This window comes from Caloenas nicobarica, chromosome 4 (assembly GCF_036013445.1).
Source record: "Caloenas nicobarica isolate bCalNic1 chromosome 4, bCalNic1.hap1, whole genome shotgun sequence".
Lineage (NCBI taxonomy): Eukaryota > Metazoa > Chordata > Aves > Columbiformes > Columbidae > Caloenas > Caloenas nicobarica.
The window spans coordinates 27,167,966-27,180,082 of NC_088248.1; positions in this window are offsets into that span (position 1 = coordinate 27,167,966).

A 12,117-nucleotide genomic window follows, 5' to 3' on the forward strand; every position below is an offset into this window, starting at 1 on the left:
GCATTTTTGATTAACTGACATTTTCTGACATGGTCTGACTCTGAAATGTCTTTTTAAGTGAGTACAGCATTGGAAGCACTGATGCGAGTTAGGTAGATTTTGTCATTCAGTAACAGTGCATTGTATTTCTACAGAGGTCCTAGATATTGAGCGTGTTTTTTCCTCAGCTATAGCCATCTTACTCTATCATCTTTCTCTATCCTTTTCTTTGCACCCTGTCCTAATATTGCACTCTGAAGAATCTTAGAGTGGAAACAACAGAAAGTACCTTTTTATCTGAAAAAGGAAAATTCTAGTGTTTGGTGCAGGATTGAATTTGAAGCAAAGGTTCTGGTATTTTTTAAAAAATGTAAATAAGACAGGAATCATTAAACACAGCAATATAATTTTATAGTGCCTTTCACAAATATTATTGGATCCTTTAAATGAAAGTTTTTGTGGAGAAACGAGGAAATTATGTGATTTTAAATGGCACAACAGTTTGTGTTATTACAAAATCATTGGTAGATAGTAAAGACTACTGCTATTATTAATAGTAACAGCTATTTCTAAATAGTAACGAGCTCCAAATTCTGTAATATATTTGACGTTTTTGTTGTTTTTCATTATTAGCCAAACAAATCAAGTAGTCTATTTGAATTGCAAGGAATGTAAAATGTGCTGTAAATTTAAGCAAATTTTACTGAAACTAGATTGTTTCCCAGTCAAATTTGTAATAGTCAGGTATGTTTGTTCTGTCATGACTTTTTGTGGTTACTGTGACTCATTATATAACTATGCACAAATGAAAATCAGATATCTAGTTGGTGCTTGACCTTTTTGCTATGAGTACAACAGAATGGAACATGACTTTTCGCCTTGGGAAGCTTCTTTTAAGCTTGATTGACATATCTCAATTACATTCATATTATCTTTTAGGTTATTCTGAAATAATAATTAAGAATTATAAACATTGTCAAGACTTCTAGCATGTAGTTTAACCACACATTACAAATTATGTCTGATAAAGGGATCTCCCCGTGGATCTTACATTAAAGCTTGTTCTGTTCCAAAAAAAAAAATCTGATAACATAATTCAGCAAAACATAAACCCAGCATTTTATGTTACTTTTACTTCAGTATTAGCACTGCTACTGAAGACAACAAAAGATGTCATTATGAGTTTAAAAGAAAGTAAATCCACACTGAAGTTCCCAGAAAACCCATAATAGTTACCTATCTTTGTTCTTGTCACTTGCCAAACTATTCTTCAGCTGTCTTTGGTTTTGATAGATCTACTCACTAGATGACTAAAATTTTTGGTAAAACACTAATTTGTAGACAATCCCAGAAAGTACCTTATCTCTTATTCACATAACTAAAAAACCCTGGAAATTTTATGAGGTCAGGTCACAATTTTCAGTGTGGTTTTCATCTTAAAAATTCAGAAAAGCCGTTGGTATTGATAACACTACCTATATGAGACTCCTAAGCTTGTAGCATTTTCTTTACTGAAAACATACGTACTGTTCCAAATCATCCTGATAATGATGTAGACTCCAAAATAGCTGTCATCTGTGCATTACAGTTGCTATTCCCATATATATCTTCACAATATCACCATCCTTCTTTGCAGTGAATTAGAATCATGGCGGCAGTAATGTGCCACTGGTGCCAAGTTCCCATCTCTTCATATCTGATTTGTTTTTGTTTTGTTTTTTTTTACAGCACTAAGTTTCTGTCCAATACAGAGTGGAAATTCTGTACCTTTCCATTGCTGACTGTTTGTGCTGTGTTTTTTCCTTCAGGCAAGGACAGATGGTTCCTACACAAGTTTTGTTTCTGGGGGCTGAAGAGGTGTTTCGTTCTGAGCAAACCGTGGAATGCTGGCATTTATGCCTGAGGTGAGCAGCTGATTGAACGTTATGAGCACGGCTGTAAAGGGCTGAAAACCACCTGGGAAAAGCTACAAAGACTGTGGTGGGGTTGAGGAAAGACAGAGACAGATTTGCATTTGGTTGCCGAATTAATCTCTGAGGACTCTTCTTTTTAGAAGACATCTCTATATGCTGATGAGTGTTGGTAAACTGGTATCCAGGGTTTAAGGGATTTGGGTATGTCACATTTAGAGAGCCTGTGTGCTGGCAGTTGTCTAGGTTAAGCAGGAGAATTACAGAAAAAAAAATGCTTAAATGAATCTCTGAAAATGTTGCTTTTGGGTCTTGTCTCTTGGAGAGGAGGGCATGGGAGAAAACTCGTAAAGAAATACCTTAAAATGTTCTAGTTTAAGTGTAGGAAGAAAAAGGGTCTATTTTATATGATCGTGTAGCAGTAAAAATCTAGTTGAATATCCTTATGATGAAAAGTGCACTGTTCCTGGAAAGCAAATGTTGGTCAAAATGAAAGTGCAAGTAAAAATTACAAAAATCTGGTATGTTACATCAACACAGTTTGACAAGGAATAAATAGGCCTTTTAAAAGCAATCTTTTATTCAATACATTTCTCTGGATCTAAATTTGTTTGCTTTTACTGTCGTTTTAAAAAACTTCATTAACCTAATTCCGTTTTCCTTGCTCTACAAACTGGATGCTTTGCAACTTTAATTTGGATTTAATTATAGATGGAATTTAAAGGTAATATTGAATGAGGAATAGAGGATGAACAAGCTTGTTGAAATAAAAACAATTGCTACAGAGTATATTCTATTGTCTGGATATTACAGAAGCAGTGTTATTCAGGAAACTGAAAGGAAATCAGCACTTTATTGAAAGGTCACTCATATATTAAAAATTATAGAAGTATATATGCAAGACATCCTAAAAATAGTTAATGGAGATATCAGCAGTCCATTGAAGGGAAACATCAAATGTAGGTAGCAAGTACATCATCTTAACTGAGATTACATATCTAGGGTGTGTATTGGAAGTGAAGCTGTGCTGCTAGTGGGTAAGAGTATGAAGGAAACTCTGGACTGAGATGAAAAGTCAGATTTATGCTGACACAGAAGTCAGGAATGATAAGGACAAATTTATCCTTAGTATAAATCTCTTAAGTCAGTACATGAGCTTTATTTATGACAGTGCACGTTTCACATAGAAATCCTGTCTGCTGTTTCTTTTTTGTGCAAAGCCATTTCTGTGCAGGGCATAAGAACCTGCTTTTTATTTAACTTGAGTGTGGAAACCCCTTGAAATATAATGCCTTCACTGACAATGTGTTCAGCTACTTTATTCAAATATTATTGCAAAAAAACCTTCAAACCCTATAATAATTGTTGCTAGCTTGCAAGTAAGTTTCTGAGTGCTGTTCAGATCATTTTGGGAGGATGTATGGAAGAGGATGGTGAACTGGTATCCGTGGAACAAGATGCTTAGCTGTGTCTTTGCTGGAGTAGGTGTTCTTCTATTTTTAATGCTAAATGGAATACACTTTTCAAGATATTTTCCTGGCTTCCCACAGAGGTCATTGCAGACAAGTGACATGTTATTCTGATTATGATAGTCATCATCTTTGAGTACCTGTGTGAAATAAGCAATTTGTAATTTCTCCATGAAAGCATTCTGCTTCCACAGTCTGCAGCTATGGAAAACAAAGCAATTTCTTAGTCCTTCCTCTCAATATCTTGTTTTCAGTTCATCAAGTTTATTACAATACAGCACAAAGGCTATTATGCTAATCACTCAAAACTGGAACTTTACTTGGAAACCCTCTTTCCAGTTCCACTTTTTATGCCAAGAAAAATAACTGCAAGTATTAAATCCAATTCGAAGTTGCAATGATAGGCTTAATGGGACTGTGTATGTTTGACTACGTATACATATTTATTGGAAACTCATAGGTTACTGTCAAGCTTAACCTTCTTCATGCTTACTATTTGGAGAATTAACAAAAAATAATGATAAAAAGTCCTAGGTCCCGTGAGGACTTTAAAAAAAATGAGAGACTTTTGATGTGCCTTATTTTACTAGCATTTATTGTTGGGAAATATACCTCCATACTGAAAACTGAGTGGGAGGCAAAAATCCAGAGTTGCACAAGAAGATATTTCCATTGCTGTTTTAGCAGATTAGCTTGCATATGAAGAAAAAAAATGTGATATAGAGCAGCAGGGAAGAATTGTAGCAGTCTTTACCGATGCACAGTTTGCAAAAATAACATCAAATAAGCATCTATTCCAGGAGGTACATTACTTCTTTCAGCTCTTGAGGGAAACTGGATGTTGTCAGTCTTTTAGCCCTCATCTTTGGTGTGCACCAAGCAGTGAAAGTGAAAATTCTGCATTGGAGACTTGGGATTTTGCAAATATCTGCTGGTCTGACAGCCAAGCTGCATCATAATGTGCTACCCAGTTCCTGCCCAGTAGTGAGTTTAAGGTATATAATGCCTTCCTGCCATTGCAGTATACTATTATTCGTGTGCCATGGAAGGAAAATATTGGTAATAGTTAAGAGATGATGACTAGTAAATAGGGTGTGCCTTTGGAAAAACCCCGAAATGAAAACTTGCTATTGCTCAGAAGTAGGGAGAACTGGTATTTTCCATCTTTCAGTAAGCTATTCTTAATAAATACTTAGTTCATCCACAGGACAAGTACTTCAATATGTAGCAGTCATGAGGCAAAAGCATCTGCAGGTGATATTCACCTCTTGTGTAATTCTATTTGTTGCAGTGGAGCGACTTCTAAGTTGAACTTTTCTATTTAATATCAATGTAAATATGAAGTTTGAGACTATTTTCTAATGATGCCAGTGTAACTTTTCACACCTTGTGACTGAGATAGGTAATATATCAGGTAGAGTGGGACAGAATGTCATTAGAAAAGTAGACAGGTAATTCAGATCATGGGAAAAATCCCATGAGATTTAAGGAATCTGAAATTGGAGTCTTTGCCATAGCACAGCTACTGAAGAAGAGCTCTAGGGAAGTCTTTCTCATTAGCACCAGACACCCACCCTTTACCTACCCAACCTGCCTTCACAGGGTTTGAAAACAAGCTGATAATGTAGAAAAGATTGTTCAAACCAGCGAAGACCCATTGCTATTTTGTACGGAAAGAATGCTAAGCTACAGTTCTGGGGCAAAACAAAAAGGGCAAGACTTTTCTGTAGTGCAACCCAGATGTGATCCTTCTGCTAGAAAAGAGAAAGAATAAAAATAAATGAGAACAGTGCAGTTTGGTAGAAATATACATCTTGTTATGTGCTGTACTGTATTTCTCAATAAGAACTGTTTTTACCATTCCTCCCTGCGATGATGAGGAATGACACACACTGGGATGCAGACAAAGGTGCACACACAGGCAGAGATCTTGTTTGGGAAGGAGCGCAGACCCAGGCAGAGCAGCGACCTGAGCCAGGCTGAGGCCCTCTTTATTAGCCATTGACAGTTTATAGGATTTACAGATATGGGCCTGGACTAAGATGTTACATAACATGTTTTTCCAATAGTTGTTATTGAAAACACGCCACACTCATGTTATGTTTGTTTCAGTTATGTTCCCACTCATTCACAGACAAGCCCCAAGGACATTCACACATCCCATGCACTTGGGGGCAGTCATCCAGCCCGAGATACCATTCTCACAAGTCTGGGCTATCACTCTTTACAGTTATGAGAAACATACTTCAGCACAATCTGTCCAAGGGCCTTTATATTTTGCCATGATCTAATTATGTTAGTAATATTTCTTTGACCATCCAGATGGTCATGTTAGTATTGATCTTCCTTCGTCATCCAGGTGGCTGGAACCGCACATCTTGCTTTCCCACATCTTTGCTTTCCCACATCTTTGCTTTCCCACATCTCTCCCTTTTTTGTTTTGGAACATCAGGTTCTCAATGAGCGCAGCAAGGACCCTGGCTTTATTCTTCTTTGCATTCTGTATCATTCTCCAGATGATTCAGAGGACTACAAGAAAAAAGCATTACACAAGCACATCCAATTCCCACAAAAACCCGTATATGCAGATTGAGGCTTGAAAACCAAGTTTTTGGTCTAATCACTTTATGCTATTAGATAATGTTAGCTATTAGATATGTTAGCTATTAGATAATGTTAGCTATTAGATAATGTTAGTTAGGTACTCACAAGAAATAATCACTCGCCTGGATTAGGCGAAGACTCATTCAAGGTTACATCCAGTAAATAATCACTCAACCAAATGAAGAGGTGACGTGTTCTTAATCCCAGGAAGTCTCCTTAAACGGTGTTCCTGTCTAAGGAAAGGACTCCAGTTTACTGACCCACAGCTCCAAGAAGACCACTCAAAGAGTGTCTTCAGCGGGAACCCCGTTTTATAGTCTGGCTAGATGTGGCTGTGGGCATTACAACATAGTCCAGAAGCTTCGAAGCTGGTCTGGGCACCTCCTTTGTTAAGGACCCTGTCAACTGACCGAGGGTCCCACCCCTCCTGCCCCATCAGTTGGTAGAGATGAAGCTGACTGACAACACCTTGGCACCACTCTAGGTGAATACGTGGGGACAGGCACAGTGGGGCACAAAAGGTGCTAAAGAGCCATCAACCTCATTGAAGGCTCCAGATTTCAGGGGGATGTGCAACTGCCACACAATCCACCCTGTGACCACAGTCATCTGACAGGCTACCCTACTTCTCATCTAGCCAACTGACACAGGTACACAGGTCCATTTTAACACAGGATTGACTGGACAACCCAGTATATTTTTCAACAAGAAAATATTTTTATTGCGTTGTATGTAATGACATTATCATTTCATGATAAATCCTCTTTTTGCATAAATACATTTTTTCCAAAGCAGAATAAGAAAAATTACTTATTGGGTATGAATTATGACAGTATGTCATAAAATATCTAAGTATTTTCAGAACATATACTGTTCCTTTACATCCTGCGTATAAATACCAAATAATTAAATGTAAACTCATTTAAAAACAAGTAAACAGACACCAAAATTATCTCGTTAGAACAAAAACGTTCTAGGCATGAAACCCCACAATTTCATGGCAATTCTTAAACCATTGTATTAAATAGAGTGACACTTCAGGAGCAGGCTTTCTGTCATTTCATTGTGCTGTATCTTATGCAACAAAAAATCTTAGGCATTCTACTGTAAGCATTAGCAAGTTAGAGGAGGAAAAAGATTTAGCACAACATTCTGAACCCAGGTTTCATTTAGGCACATGAGACAGCAGATTTAGCATGGCATACTGTGCTTGCTTCAACCAGTTTTTATTCCTATGTAACCCTGAATGGGCACTAAAACACTAAACACCAAACAGCACTCACATGCAGTGTTCTTGTTATTCCTAATGGAAGGATTACCCACTATTCACAACACTAGCCATTCAAACCTTTATATATTGGACTATCTGCAGACATTTGTACAATGGTCTCCACAATGGACCCATCTTCTTTTCTGATACTAATACTATGTATAGGAACTAGTTGGAAAATATTGTTTGGAAGGAAGGAGCTTGCTCAAATTGTGAGAAATGCAGCAAGGTCACCGAGAGGTGCCTAGCAAAGTGTGTGCTGTCTTATCAAATGGATTCAATCGCTTTAGCTGAGTCAATAAATACATATACAGGAATAGGCAATAATAAATATGAGGGGAGAGGAGAGTCTTAGAAGGGTTGAACATAGAATATCTGATCTACAAACTCATGAAAAACAGAGTCAGGCTATTATCTTCTTCCAGCATCTATTTAATGGTATCTTATGGCAAACACAGGTAGCTTCATTTGGACATGCTCAGAGCTGGTTGTGTGAACTGCAACAGGCAGAATTCAAATTATAAAGCCAATCAGGAAATCTTTCCTTAAATCTTCTTGCATACCCCAGATAATAAGTCCCATAGGAGATGTGTCTTCTGGAAAAGATGTCTGTTGGTGATGGTGAAACACATTGGCCCTGTTCTTCAGCTGGATTTGCATTGAATCAGGCATTTTCTGTGACTATTCTACCTGGCCCACAGGGTTTTTGTTTCCCAACAAACAAGCCACTTCGTGGGAAAGTCTGTGCCATAACAAAACAGATTTCCCCATAGAAATCAATGGCAGAATGGGGTTTGTTGTTCCTGTGACACCGACACTGGTTTAAAACCCAGCCAAAAGCTAAACTTGGCCTCCAAAAGGGCTTACGTTGGAGGTGGCTGCTGCATGGCACATGTCCTCATCCCCATAGGGAAAGCAATAGTTGCCCCTGGCCCATGGCAGGTACCTGTTGAGGATCCTGATGATGATGAGCTTGACCCAGGGTGCAGAGGCAGGCAGGAGAAATTTGATTCACACACTGTGTGAATCTTTCCTCCCTGCACATCCTCGGGTGGCTGCTGCTTGCCCTCTTCCCTGCCTGTGATCCTCCAGGTTGGCACGGCATCACCCAGCACCCTCCACGGTACAAGGGGTTGGTTTCAGCACTTTGACCAGTGTCCCTGCCACCCTGCTTTTGGCCATCCAGAAGTGTCTGTGTCTGGCAGTTGTGTCTGTTCAGCCTGCTCCGCTTCCCAGGGAGCCCACCAGTGCCTTGGAGCCAGACGTGGGAACTCACACAGGAACAGACTGCTTTTTAAACACCAGAATGTGGAGGCTAAACTTAGTCCAGCCCAAGTTTTTGTTAAGTTCATAAGACTGAAAGATGCTAGTGGAAACTGAGATGTAGAATAATTTGGTTTATGCCTCCATGGATTAAGTTCACATTTAATTTTAGCACCTGGGGTTCTCTGCCAAACACACAGTAGTTTCATTGTGGATTAAGTTGTCAGTTTTCAAAGCAAAGAGCCTTGAATGTTATGGAAAAGAGTGAGTGGTAGGGGCCCCCTCCAGCCTTCTTGAAAGGAAGATGTCAAGGCACAAAGTCTGCTGGAGGTTCCAGGGCTGCCTCTGCACAGCAGGTGCAGTCCAGAGGTGTCACAGCCGTCACACCCTCTGTTCCCAGTCTTTGGAGACTGTATGTTCCTTCGTTTCAGGCCTCCAGCTTTTCTTTGCAATGCTATTGTGCTTTCTGAGGCAGTGAGGAGAGATTAAACATTTTCCCCTGAGAGGTAATAAATATCTTAACCTTTTTCCTTGGCCTCATCAGTGAAAGAACCAATTTGACATTAGGCAATGGATATCTCATTTCTTTTTGTTTGGGCAGGGGGAAGATAAATTAGTGTGGTGTCTGCAAGCCTGTAAACCAACTCTCAGCTTAATTGCAAAATATTCTCAGGAAGAGAGAAGCTGAGAACAGAGATAAGTTCGTGGTCATAATTAGTCTGTCAAATATTTTGTTGCACACTGACCAATTTGACTGCCTCGCTGTTAATGAGCTGACTTTTCTCCTCTTGGACCTGGGTGTGAACTCCTTGGTTTGGTCTTTGCAACTGCAGTGTCTGTGGCTCTAGGTCCATCAGATCTGTAAGCCTTGTGGCACTTGAATATTGCTTGATTTGACCACCCTGCAAGAAGTTATGGAAGCACTAAAGTAACCAGGAGGGGAAGATTTCAGAGCAGTGTGGGTTTGTATTTCTCTCCAAAGCACCTGCCTCTCATTGTGCTCAGTCTGCCAAAGGGTAGGGAGCAAATAACTAATTCCTACTTGTTTGTAATTCTTTCTGCCTTGCTCATGAGTTTTCTGAAAGAACTACAGGTGCTAGCTCAATAGGTTAGCACCCACTATCTAACAGTAGCCTGGATGCTAGTCCTTGCTTCACAACACTGAATCTCAGCTACAAGCCTGCCTGTTATTGCAAAATTTCCTTACAAGGTGCCAAGAGAAGAATGACATTTTAATGCTGAGAATCCTGTTTCTCCAATACAAAAAATATTCAGAGTAGAACCTGAAGTGATATGCTAGGTGTGCCAGATGCAAAGGGATCATGAAGATGCAGACTAGCTTTAAAATGTAAGCAGTATAGTCTCTGTAAACTGTTTTCTGACTTTTTTCTCCCCGTATTTCAGGTTCCCCCCTCCTCCCACACCCGCTGTATAAACTAACATTTCCTGGCTTGTGGCTGTTTATAAGATACAGCATTATGTGCTGTCTTCTGTTTATTTGGGGAAATCTTTCCAATTTTATCAGTTTGTTATTCTTTTTGTGGAAACTTTCTGTGCAAACAGACTTTCTGCTTTGGCAAGTGCCAGATCAATAGCAGCCTGGTTCTGAACACAGTCATCTGCTAAAATGAAAGACAAAACCCTCTTGGATTTCAGGGTAAATGCACTTGTTGGTATGAAGTCCTCATTACACTGACGTCAATGGCAACTTAGGTAAAACTGGCTTTTCATCACTTACTTCAGTTGTCACTTCAAGTAGACAAGGGACAGAGGAACAATTGGGGCTGACCTGCATTTTACCCATTTTTTGATCAATTCATGGAGGGCAGCAGTGGCTAAGCTCTTAGAAAATTGTTACAAAGGATACACTAAGAGCCCATCTCATAGAGGAAAAGGATTTCTCTGCTAGAGGGTGGTCAATGTTTTGTGACACATAGAAATCTGCATTAAAAGAGCATATTTTGTTAGGGTAACTATTTCAGTTTTATTCAAATCTCTCAGCAGGAATTTATGTCCAGGAATAGGCTGAGCTAAATGAAATACATAGCAATACCAATTATTAGATCAGTTCATTTATTAAACATGCAAATGGTAAAACAGCAGTGACAAATCCCCCATACAGTGAAAATCTCCCTAATGTGCCTTCTGCCCTGTGGATTTCAAACTAACAACTCCAGCAATATGATCTTAAATTACTTTACTTTCTTCTTCCTTGTCAAACATCTGGAAAGCCACTTCCTAGTCTTTCTTGTGCCCAGTGGGAGATTTCATAACAGGTAACTGAGAGGGCCTTAGAAATCCAAGCTACCTTGAAGTAAAGCTATGCTTCTTGTGAACTGGAAAAAATGCCATCTTTTTGATGAGACAGTCATGTTCCAAATCCGGAGGGCTGGTGTTTGTAGGATTTGGAACTTAACCTGTTCAAGGCTCATAAAATCAACTGGACAACGTGCCCATGTTCTCTTGGGCTTAGCAGCACCTCCCAGTGCCGATTCATACACATTCATTTGCCACTGACTTTTCTTGATGTGAATTATAACATGATTCAGCATGAATTCAGCAGATAATCTTGTTAAGGTATGTTGCTTTTAAAGGGAAATCTGAGCATTGAGCAGTTTATAACAATGAAATCATGATGTGTCAGGGAAGCAAAAACTTGCTGGAGAAAGAGGTGAAGAAGTTCTGAGGTTGCTTCACCATGCCAAAAAGGAAATACTCTTCAATCAGCAAACGTGGCTTGTTGACGAATGTGGAACATCTGCAGTGCTTATGAAGAAGCTTATTTGCTCAGTCATTTTCCTGTGATGTAATTAACCATTTTGTTTGATGTTCACAAGAACATTTTTGATGGGCTAGAATGTCTTCATTCTCTGACATATCAAACTCTTCAACAGCTGGCCTGACCTCTAGCCCGGGCTGGAGTTCTGGGAAAGTCTTGTGCAAATACCCACCATACTAATGGAGCGAGAGGAAACTCAAGATGTATGAAGACTCAAAAAAATGTCTCATGCCTGGGAGCATTGCTCAGTGACTTTGCTTTAAGCTGTGCTAGACTGACCCTATACATCTGGCTCCATCAGGGGACACTGAAAGCAGTATTATCAGGATCATGTTTTAGAAGAAAAAGGCAATAAAAAGTCAGCTGAGCATTATTTGTTCTGTCTCTGTCCCTGTGAAACAAGAACAACTTGTGCTATTTGTACTGGTGCTCAGGATATTCTGCAACTATTCCTTTGTATTGGAATCAATAAAGCAGTCTTCAGTGAAGTCTGTGTCTGGGAGGCAGCTGAAATTATGAATATGTAATCCACACTGTCACTTTTAGATAGACTCTCAACAAAGTTAAGAGGAAAATAACTCAAGATCATCCCGAAGGAGTGAACTCTTTCAAGGATGATGCCTTGGGCAATTAGCTGAATTTTGCAAGTGGGATCAGCCCAAACTCCTGGCCAGACTTTTCTGGCTACAGGGAGATTCCCCTCCCTTTTCTAATTGACACAACCAGTTGGTCACACTTGGTCATTTGTTACTGGTGAGAGATAAAAGAGGCTGACTGGTCTACTGCCCATCAGCATGATGAAAGGCCATAGATATACTCTCCTCTTGCCTCCTGGAGATAATT